Below are 12,220 nucleotides of genomic sequence, written 5' to 3'. Positions count from 1 at the left end.
CGGCAGCAGTTAGCAAAGGTTTTCCCACATGTCCATCCATTAGCTGTTGATCTGGTTCATAAAATGTTGACATTTGATCCTGCTAAAAGAATTACAAGTAATTTCCCTTTCCTGTCAACTAGTTTGACATGAATTAGAAATTGATTTGATATTAATTATTCAATGTTTATATTAAATTACATGAACTTCTTTCAGTAGGCACCATTAAAATGATATTGACGCTTCACTAATGAGCCTTTATTTATTTGTTTGTTAGACTGATCTAAATTCTTGATGTGTTTTTTGCTTATATTTTTTCTTCATTAGTTTGTATCTTTATATACCTAGCAAACAGTGAACAGTTTGTACTTAGTTTAACATGTTAGAAGGTCAAGGCTCCGACCTTTTATTAATTGGGTTGTGGATGACAAGTACAAGTGATGCTCAGAACAAATTTCTAAGCATCAAGTGCTCAAGTGCCTGGAGAATTGAGTTATTGAAATTAGCTTCTTCTAGTGGATCTTCCTTCAGAACTTATACAGGTGTCAAGTGCACGTGTGCGTGAGTTGGCCAAGGCAACAGCCTAGGATGCGTCTCAGTTTCCACTCTTAACAGGCTTACACAACCAACATGGTTTGTTAGTTGTGAGTCAAATTGATTTCACCCTGAGTGGTAGTCCTAACAACATCCCTTCCCCTTCCCCCTACCAAAAACAAAGGCAAAATGGAGAAGTTTGAATGTTTAAACGCATCTCTACGGTTGCCATGCCATTAATTTTGAAAACTCTCTCTCTTTCTTGAGTGAAACTAAATTTTCAGAATTGTTTCATGGATCAATTTTTCTATGAACAACAACTGCACTTGAATTTAGATCCTATTTCTTGAAATCAGCTTGATGAATATAGGTACACCTTGATTTGGTTTCAATTCAATTATTTACAGTCCCATAATACCTCTTGGGATGGGGGATGTTCTACCCCAAAACCCACTAATTTAAAAAATCATCCTCACTAAGGCAGATCTTTACTTGGTCTCTTGTTCAGGGCATCCAAGTCGGGGTCTTTTATTAGGAGTGCATGTTTTATAACTTCTGTTTCATTGAAATAAATAGATTGGTTTCACCTTGAGTAGTAGTCCAACCAAGAGGGAGGGAGAGAGGCTGGAACAAATAGATATAGGCTTTATTCATATGGACAGTTAAGTGTGTTTTCCTGTCAAATTTTAGGCTTCATTGCCTATTGCTGAATCTTAAAGCATTGCTGTTTACGTTCAGGTAAAACAGCTGAAGCTGTTTCCATTTCTTTGATTTATTTCTTTCTCTATTTTCTGAAATAGTTTCTATGTGTGAAATGGTATTGAAATGATTTATTTCGGTTCTGAAATGTTTTGATTTTTGTAACATCTGTTCTTTGATTGAAATGAGTTTCTGAAATAGTTTCTATTTTCTGGAATGGGTTTCTGAAATAATTTTACATTTTCTGAATCTAAAACAGATTTTTGAAATGGTTTCCATGATCATTTCGTTTTTGACAAGAGCTGTGCCAGAGATGGAGATGTTAGAAAGGAAAGAAAAGTAGGTATTCCCATAAACCTGGGCTCCTCTGCGTGCCTCTCTCATATATATTTTTTTTCTTGGATCAAAGCCGATCAACATAGTTGAAACCAGATGAAATTCAACATACTGTTAGTTCTATTTGGTAATTTATTCTTTTTTATTTTTAATTCTCTTCTTTTTATTTTTGTTGACCTCCAAAATCCATATCCACAAATTATGCAAGCACTTTCTCCGTTGGCTACTCTTGATTGCTGTAGGTAAAATTGTGGGATTGGTCAAGCAACCAACCAGTAATTGCTTATTTCTATTTATTAATTGGCTCTTAATTCAGTAATATCTAGTAAATCTGCTAATTTTAAAGACTCCTGTTTAGTTTTTTAGAATTTGTTGATAGATAGTAAATTTTGATCATAGTGAATGCTTTTAACTATTTGTCTTGTGAGTATTAATCTTTCTCCTGACCATATTCCTCTCCCAGAGAAATAAAGAGGTTATATTTTTGATCAAATTTTTGGATTCTTGGTTATACCGTAAAAAACCAAGTGTTGACTCCCAATCTTTTTCAAAATACAGATTGAAATATTTTTCTACATAGCACTGGAACTTATTTCATTTCATCCAAGACTTACTGTGATCCACTATCTAGTAAAAATGGAAGCTAGCTGGTGTTGGAACTATGTTTAAGACTTCAATTGAGTTACTGATTTATGCAGATTGTACATGATGAACTTGTGAAATTGATGGGTGGAGAGGTTTCTGAACTGGTTTTTGCAAAATAGTAGGCAATTATTGTATTCTGAACTGTTAGTGGTTTGCACCCGAAAGAAAGCATGCTGAGCAATTATTGTATTCTGTATTTATTATGTTTTTCTGCTTTGTTACCGTTCATGTTTGATTCAAATTCATGATCACATAATTCATTCTCATATTCAATGATAAGCTTGGGACAAGTGGATGTGCCTGTTTATACAGCATGAACTGGTGTTAAACCAGCAGAAATAGCTAGGCAAGGTCTAGAAGAGGCCAAAAGGAAGAATATGGATGTGGTCATAGTGGACACAGCTAGAAGACTTCAGGTTATATCAGCTATCTATTTGGGGCTACTTTTAATAAGATCTGTTTTTTTAATAAAATAATAATTATTATTATATATGTGCTTTTCAACCTTATTTTAACTGATCTATCTTCTTTTTTTTTTTTTTACTTACTGTCAGATTGACAAGACAATGATGGATGAATTGAAAGAAGTTAAACGGGCACTAAATCCCATAGAAATTTTGCTTGTTGTGGATGTAATGGCTGGCCAAGAAGTTGCAGGTCTTTAACCTTATTTTACTTCTTTGTCTTTGTTAAAGTTCTTTTATATTGGCCATTTTTCATAATTTTGTTGATATGTTGGCTAAAGGTTTGTGACTATTCATTTTGTTTGATATGGTGGCTAAATCAGATTGTGCCTGGTTCTGATTGAGATCTTACCTATAGCTTGCAGCTAGGCCCGGATCTCTAGAGTCATTACAACAGCTGGTTGAGGTTGCCAGGAATCCTGCTGCCAATCCTGCTACTCTTTTTGCTGTTTTTGTTAGGGAGGATAATACCAGACAAGCTACAGAGCAGAAGGTTATTAGAAATATTGGTCTTATATAATTTTTAATTGTGTAATATTTATTTGCATCTTAACATTTTAATTTCTGCTGGCACAGGCCCCTGGTCTCTGTGCAGCAAGCATGGAAGATTATAACATAGTGGAGTCAATGGAACCAGATCCTACTGGTTTTCGTGAGTAGGTTATATATGACCTTTTGTTGTTCAGCATGCTCTTCATAATTCTAAATCAGTAGAAATGAATTTGGTGCTTTTTTGCCATGGTTAAAAATTGGCTGAATAAGGATTAATGAATTTTCCATCCACATATAAAAATGCCCTCTCTCTGTCTATTTATTTATAATCTTTTCTTATCTTTTGAACGAGTGTGACGGGTGAAACTAATCAAAAGTTCAAAGGAAAGAGTTTCAACAATTGTTGGCAAGAAAAAGGAAGTATTATATATGTCTTGAATCCCATGATAGTAATTGTTGACAAATTAACTTTGATTATAGGTTTTTTGGTTGAACTACCCTTTCCAATGAACACAAAAATTGACTTTGGATGTTAATCAGCTTGCCAAAAAAGTAACCCTTTTCATATGGCATGATCATATTGTTGTTTCAAGGGAGGATAATAAATCTTTTGATGACAGTAACTCTACTTGTAAATAATTAAATTATTAAAAAGTATACAGATGGTATATATTAATATGATGGGATTCACTAATACATCATAAAAGAGAATTTGATGACAGTAACTCTACTTGTAAATAATTAACTTTCTATGTCACATTGCCTATCTTCTGAGGTGACAGTAACTCTACTTGTAAATAATTTGATGACAGTAACTCTACTTGTTTAGATGAATTCAAATTTCTTTTTTTCTTGGAATAACAGCCATCAAGCTGAGGTGTTTGATTCAAAAGCAGGAGCAAAACTTCTTGACATAATTCTCAAGGAGGTATTAGCTCATATTATGTTTTAGGGCCTTGTTAATGTGTGTCCTAAGTGTACATATATTTGTATGATTTTGATTGTACAAGCATAGAATGTACAATCGTTTTAACTTTCATAACATGTGCCTTTAACAAAATCTTGTATTTTAAATTTTAATATACATATGCAGAACTACTTGTCTGTCTCTGTGTACATTCTTGTTCATGGCCATATGTGCATGTGTGCATAAAAAGTTTGTTTTTTACATAACAAAAAAGGCATGGTTGTATTAATAGGTGATTTGAGGAAGGGATGGGGGGCTGTTTAACTGCTTAGAGCGGTGTTTGACATGTTCCATGTTCGAATATGAAGCAGAGCAGATGGGATTTCCATTTTGGACTCTCTGAATAGTTTTATGAATTACTTTTATTAGTTTTCTAGAAATCCAGCCAATTTTTTTATTATTATTAGTTTTATTGACCATTGATATGACTCCATGGATGGACCCTTTCACCTTTAAAGATGGTCTTTTGTTCATGAGGGCAGAGGCAAAGATCTACTTGTTGAAGTTAGGAATGATGAAAATAGAATGGAGGAGCTCTGCACCCTTTCTACATTGGGGCCAAACTCCATGATTTCTCCCATTGTGCTTCCATATTCCATGAGTTTGGTACCATTGAGTCAGCCCTAAAAGTTTGGATTTCAGAGGGTTCAGGATCTTATATTTAAATATATATATATATATATATATATATGTTTATTTTGGTACAAATCTAACAGGTGGTTGTCATGGAAAAAAAGGTTAAACAGGATGTCTCCTATGCATAAGTATTGGGTACAAATTTTTCAATTTATGTTTATTTTGGTAAATTTGATTACACTTTATGTTCTGAAGCAGGCATGTAGACCAGTGAAGACCAACAATGAACTCTCTCATCAATTTGAATTTAACTCATCCAGCTTGAAATTTATGTTATAAGTAGGAATATATTTTTGAGTTGGGGATAATTTTTTTTTATAGTAATTTGCCATCTCTTGTATAGTTGGATCCATCATTATAGCTCAACATTTCTTTATCTGCTAATGTCTTTGTTAAAACATGATTTTTGGATATGTTATTTTGTAATTAATGGTGATTGGATATTAAATTGAATGGAAAAGTGAATTAATGTTGCATTTTAAATGGGAGTTATTATTTCATATTAGTGCTATTTTTCAATTTAATTACAGGTATTTTTTTGTTCAATAACATAAAATTAGCACAATTTAAAAAAAAAAAAAAAAGAGGCTATCACGGCATTTCTAAAAACGTCGTTAAATAGTATGGTGACGTCATATTACTGTTAGTAGAACTAAAAACGCCGCCTATAGTCATATAGCGACGTTTCTAAAGTGCCATAAAGTTATAGCGACGGCTGCATCTTCGGCGTTTGGTATTAAACGTCGCAAAAGGATTTAACAGCGTTTTTGGGACCTATAGCGGCGTTTTGTAAACGCCGCTAAAACCCTCATTTCCAGCAGTGTCGAAAGCCAATACCATGCCTATTTATCTATACTATTTATATTTTAGATATTAATATAAAGTGAGGGTTAGAGTTGATGTCCATGGTGTTACGTATTTCTCATAGTTCTATTTAAAACAAAAAAGTTATATAGAGAAATGCATAAGATTTAAAATCAAGACTTTGGCCTAAGATAGAAAGTTCTTACCATTTGAGAAAACACATATTATAATGTTACTTTTATTTTTATTTTTACTTATTTAAATTATACACGTATTGCATGTACCAATCACTAATAATAAATACTATTTGCTCCTCTCTTTCTTTTGGTTTTTTTGGTGCACGTAAGCAATTTTAGTAAAACAATTAGACTAATATCACTACAAGAAATATGGATTTAGGTGGCATTTTTTTTAACGGCGTTTTTTAAAACGTCATTGTTTCTAATATTTAACGGCGTTTTATAAACGTCTTATTTTTCTTTAATTAAAATGGCGCCGTTTTATGAATAGGAGGCGTTTATAAACGTCTTCTAATGCGTGTTATATCACGCGCTTCCTTTTTCAAATATGAGAATCTCAATTTTCAAATTGAACCGATGCACTCACAAATACTCTCTCTCTCTCTCTCTCTCTCTCTCTGTGTGTGTTGTGTCTAAACCCTAATTATCACAGAGATTCAATTGCTTATCAATGGAATCCTCAGAAATCGAAGTTCTCTCTCAAAATCGAAGTGATTCATCAGAGCGATTTCGAAGTTCATCTCAACAATTTAGATCAGTCTCAGCGATTTAGAACTCAAAATCGAAGTTCATATCTCGAAATTTTAAATTCTGAGTTCATATCGCTTCGATTTCATATTGTGATTCAAATCTGAGTTCATATCACTTCAGTTTCGATTCAGATCGTGATTCAGATCTCAGCGATTCATATCAGTCTCAGTGATTCATATATTGAGAACTAAATGAATAGCACACCAACTACAAAGCTAGCAACTATATTACCACTAAATTAAAGAAGCATATAAATTAATAACATAATAATAATTACTTAATAAATAAAGTTAATTTTTAAGATTCAATATTCAATCCTAATTATTGTAGTACACTTAAAAATTTTATATTATATTTTTTATTTTCTGTGATTATTTAGAATTTAATAAAAAAATTACCAAATTAGGCCCGACCCAAAATTCATCAATCCATATTTTTAAGAACAAGTGTAGGGTCGGGTCTTTAGAAATATAGCATAGGTGAACCTGAGCTTAGCTAGTTGACAGGTTAAAGGCCATGGGTTTTAAATTTGAGAAAAGTTAAGGATCATGAAATTTTTTTCATGAAAATGGTCATGAAAGATTTATGATCCTTGGATTATCTTGATTAATGTGTGGTGCTTTATTGTAAGTGTAATCCAAAGGTCATAAAACTTTCATGATTATTTTTATAAAAATTTTTTTATAATACCTAACATTGCCGTTTAAATTTTAGGATCGAGTTGGCCCGACCCGAGCCATTTGCTGACACTTGCAACCAAGGGGAGCTGGGTTCCAATTCGAAACTCCCACCGACACAGAATTTTGTAGCATTCAAAGGCTGACCACATACAACTTTATTTCCAAGATTTAAATCTTAATTTTTAGGACACCCATGCATGATTACACGTTCTAAATTCTCCAAAAAAAGTGGCATCTTAAAATGGCAATTATTCCTCAGGACATGCATGCATGCACATTTAGACAACGTTCACCAAACGTTGATTATCGGCGACACAACAATGGGGCTCCTCACCGTGTGCCCTTCGTTCTCTTCAATCCAAGTTAGTGAACCGAATGTCACTGACCCGTTCTTGTCACCCATATAACTTATGGTCAGAGAGTAGTTCTGCTTCTCATATGTCTTCCCAAACACTAATGTATCTGGTGAAACTCTGACCACAGACAACGTTGGTGCTATCACATTAGCTGTGTAAGACGTTGCGCCGGCTCCAACATTCGTGACGGTCCTTTGAAATGTTTGAACCACCATCCCTGTTGTGTTTGTGTACAAAGCAATGAAAGATGGGTAATTGAGATCAGAAGTGTTTGAGCAACTGTAACTGTTCGATCTTGTTATGGTCAAGATCTGGTTCGCAGTGAAATTCATGGAGCAAAGGAGATTCACATAGTCCTGTGAAGTAGCATCATATATAAGACCCGGATCATTTGCCCTGTTCGGATCAACTTGACCAGATCCCATAGCTAATGGCGTAGCAATTTCGTAACCCAAGCCAATGTCTCGGATTTGATTAAAAGTGTTATCGATTGGGCTTGCTGTGGTCATCATGGCGGAGCGAATGGCAGCCGGACTCCATTCAGGGTGCGCTCCTTTTAGTAGTGCAGCAATGCCAGAAGCATGCGGGCAAGCCATGGATGTCCCGGAGATTGTGACGTAATCACTGGACAAGACAATATTTGAACCAATGGAAGCTGAATGTCCATTTGGAATCCAAGATGCTAATACTAGTGTTCCCGGGGCCATCACGTCTGGCTTGAGGATTCCCGGATAGCTCGGCGAAGGACCTCTTGATGTATAGGCAGCAACAGCTGGTGCAGCCTTAGTACCCACAAAGGTTTGTTGAAACTTAATGCTAGCTGTAGGTTGAACACCAGTTTGGGCATAATTGATCAATGTCGGCGCGTCCTTTGGGCTAATCACGACCCCCGGATAAGGGAAAATATTAAACTCAAATATTTGAGGATCATCCGAGATAAAGATAGCTGCAGGCTGATTTGACATAGAAACTTGTTTGATTTGTGTGAAAAATGGCACCGTATTATCGCATATGAGGATCGAGAAAGGGGCCTCAGACAATAATTCAGATGAGTTGCAAGCGGATATAGTCGTGTTGTAGGTAATAGGGTAGTTTTCCACGAAGGCACTCGCAGGGAACATGCTCCATCCAGTGATGGTTAACCCATTTCCCAGAGTCACTGTCCCAGCGAACCAACGATCAATAGAACCAGCTGCGACTGTCAAGACCCATGGAATGCCATTGTGCAACCATCCAAGCTCTGGACCATAATTTCCTGCTGAAGAAGAAACAAGCACTCCATTTTCCATTGCTCCGAATGAAGCTATGGCGATTGGATCCTCATAGAGTGGCGTCTGATCGAAACCCATAGAAATTGATATCACATCAACACCGTCAGCAACTGCCTGGTCCATACCAGCAAGAACATCTGAAGCATAGCAAAATTGGTCCCAAAAAACCTTATACATGGCAACCCTAGCGCGTGGCGCGACCCCTCTTGCTGTTCCTGCAGCGTAGCCAAAGAATGAAGCACCATCAACGTAGTTTCCAGCAGCAGTTGAAGAAGTGTGCGTCCCATGTCCTTCAGTGTCCCTCGTCGAGTTCATGCTGAATGTAATGTTGGGATTTGCAGCCACAACGCCCTTGTTGAACGACCTAGCTCCTATGAGCTTCAAATTACACATTGAAGAATTGAACTCTTGTCCTGCTTCGCAAATTCCTTTCCACCTGCTGGGAATTTCAGTCATCCCATCATCTTTAAAGCTTTCACTCTCTGGCCACACCCCGGTGTCGATGACACCGACAATCACATCTTTGCCATAATTGGAAGCCGGCCATAGTCCGGTGGCAGGATTGAGGGAGAGAAAATCTGTGGTATGAGTGGTATCAATCGTGGCTTGCCTGTCACTATAAGATGAGACGAACCCTGGCGAGTTCTTCAGGGAGTCAAGCTCATCTTTGGACAGTACTGCACTGAAGCCATGAAATGCATGGTCATAAGTGTAGACAAGGCTTGGTGTGGAATGATGGCCGTTTGATGTTGTAGACTCCACAGATTTTATGGAATCAATGATGGAGGAGTACCAATGATGATGGGTAGTGAAAGCCTTGGGCATGAAAGACTTGTCCATGTGGACAATGAATGTGGACCTCTCAGCCAAGGTTGAACTAACATGGAGAGGTAAAAGAAACATTGCAGACAATATCATCAACAGAAGGGGAGACCCATTTCTTGTCAACCCCATTGTTTTTGTTAGAAGAAAAAGCTTATGCTCAGACACCAACTGGGTATGGAACTTAAATAGGTGCATATTTTACAACTACAAGGTAAGCACAGGATTATGATAATATATATTATGAGGATTTACATGCCTAGTGCCAGCTTTTATTAAGTTGAATAAAAGTTAGGCTTCTTCGTGGAGTCTCTGTTAATTTGTTCCATTGGCAGCTGGCTTCTTTGGAAAGGTTTCATGGTCAACTTGTGAAATTACAAGGATGAGTAAATGTTAAGATGATTTATATCAAATTTATTTACCATTTAACATGGCCCTTTAGATATTATATTTGTATTGTTATAATATCTGGAACGTAAGGTTCATTGTATTAATACAATGATCACAAAGAAATTTGAAACAAAAATTTGATCATCGCGTTATTACTCAAATCAAATTTTTCCGTATAGACCTTGGGGGGGGGCAATTATGACATAGAATTTGAATTTGAATTTAAAATTTTATATAAAATGATATAACGTTTTAAGATGCGTCTTTCTTTCATTTCAAATAGAAAATATAAAAATAAGTGATAATGTTATTTTTATGAAAAGTAAATATTATACAAACTAAGAAAAAAAAAACATTTACAAAATTTGTTAATTTGTTCACTATACAACATTTTGTAAACTGCTTTAGAAACGAAAAAAATCAGCTTTTTATCACAAGCCAAGATTAAAACAGACAGTATTTAGGCCGGCTTGGCCGTTCAATTTTTAAATTATTGACCAACAACACACCCGCCCCCCCCCCCCCCCCCCCCGGCCCAAAAAAAAAAAAAAAAATGACATGCATGGGCTGGCTTAGGCTTCTCCGCAACTGGTAATGTAGTCTGTTAATTTGTTCCATTGGCAGCTAGCTTCTTTTGTAAGTTTCATGTTCAATTAATTAAGTTGCCGTTCACAAAAAAAAATTTAATTGACTTTTTAGATTTGAGACTTTTTTAATTTTGAATTAAAAAGTTCGATTAGTAAATTTCTTTTTTAATTTTTGTGAGAAAAAAAAAAACTAAAATGATTATGATTTGGATGTGACATTTTATCTTATTGACTTTTTTAGTCTATTTGGTCTTTTGTGCATTTTTAGTCCCAACTAAAATAGCGAAACTAAGCCTAAATTACAAGGATCAAATGAGTAATAGGAGATTGAAGTTTTTAAAATAAATTTATCATTTATTTTGTAAAACCTTTCGTGTATATTATTAATAAAAAAAATTAGGCCAATTTGATAATTATAGTACATTCAATTTGACAAGTGTATTTTTAAACTGACCATCCATTTTTTTGGTTACAATTGCAGTAAGTTGAACATGTTATAATTAACAGATTTTTTTTTTTTTTTGTATGGATAATATACACAAAAAGTTTTATAAAATGAACGGTTTAGATAATTGAAATAAGACTCGTAGTACGCCCTACGAGCCCGGACAGCAATCCAGACTCTATGAAAAGTGAGATTCATTGCACCAATGCAATAATAATTAGCTTTCTTGGTCTTTAATCACATCTTCCCTCCCCTAAACACCTTCACTTAATGCTAGCTTTTCCAAAATTGTTTTTAGATCTTGTTTGATATACAAATCATTTCAAATGGGGACCATTAGAGTCTTCATATTCTTAATAGTTGTCTTAGAATTAATATGAATGAGTGATTTGCCATGAATTGTTGGTCAAACCAAAAAAACAAAACTCTGAACTATTGGGACATGATGCAGCTAGCTAGTGTCACGGCCTTGGATTTTCCAAGCCAACCGTGCGGCTTTAGATGCTTATCAACCCACTTGGTTGCACCTAAGTCAACCTTCCTTACTCGACCACACTAACTAAAACACAAAGTTTAGGTGGAAGAATGTGTTCACTATACCAGTATAGTTGTGTACAAAGCTTTACAAGGCTCTCACCCTCACAAGTGCTTTACTCTTAGAGCTCTCTTGGATCTCCTCTTGGATCTCTTACAAATGAGACTCCTCCCCTTATATAGCCATCCACCTCCTCAATGGATGGCTAGGATCATTTTGATCCAAGGGCTACCAGCTCTCCTCTAGAACCCTCCATAGAAATATCTAGGACAACTACCCTTCTACTACCTTCTAGAATTCTCTATACTAGTGTAGTATATGGTAGGCTTCTCCGTGATATTCTAGGATGTTCCAGAGCCATCCAGACTCTTCTGGACCCTCCAAAGTTCTTTCACCATATTCTGGAATCTTTTAGGTCACGCCGAACCCTTCCACCAAGTTTTAGAGCCTTCCATTATACTCTAGCTCATTCTCACACCTTCCGGAACCTTCCAGCACCGTTGGCACACCTCAAACACTGCTCTTTGTGTCACAGAAATTCTTGGGGCGTGACACTCTTCCCCACCTAATCTCGTGATGCCCTCGTCACGCAGAAGCATACCGAGTTACCACATCTCGATACGATCTTTGTCCGTTGTTGCTGCTGGTGCTTGCTGCTTCGTCTTTGCCCTTGCCATGCTGCTTAATCTGCTACATTGCCGCAAGTGTCTTCTCCTTGTCTTTGAGTAGCTAACTCTTGGCCACCAACGAGACCTCACATGGTCGATCACCTGCAAACAACAACATGGTTACAGCGTACGGGACTGGC

The 12,220-nt window shown here is 36.0% G+C and overlaps 1 pseudogene; it reads right to left on the bottom strand.

Annotated features, from left to right (window-relative positions):
• LOC145823047 (uncharacterized) overlaps positions 1-9,620 on the bottom strand; it is a 247,351-nt pseudogene extending 237,731 nt beyond the window's left edge.
• Positions 9,621-12,220: the final 2,600 nt, after the last annotated feature.

Source organism: Camellia sinensis, chromosome 3, assembly GCF_055761805.1.
Source record: "Camellia sinensis isolate YWXY chromosome 3, ASM5576180v1, whole genome shotgun sequence".
Taxonomy (NCBI): Eukaryota; Viridiplantae; Streptophyta; class Magnoliopsida; order Ericales; family Theaceae; genus Camellia; species Camellia sinensis.
This window is presented reverse-complemented; position numbering and strand designations above follow the sequence as displayed.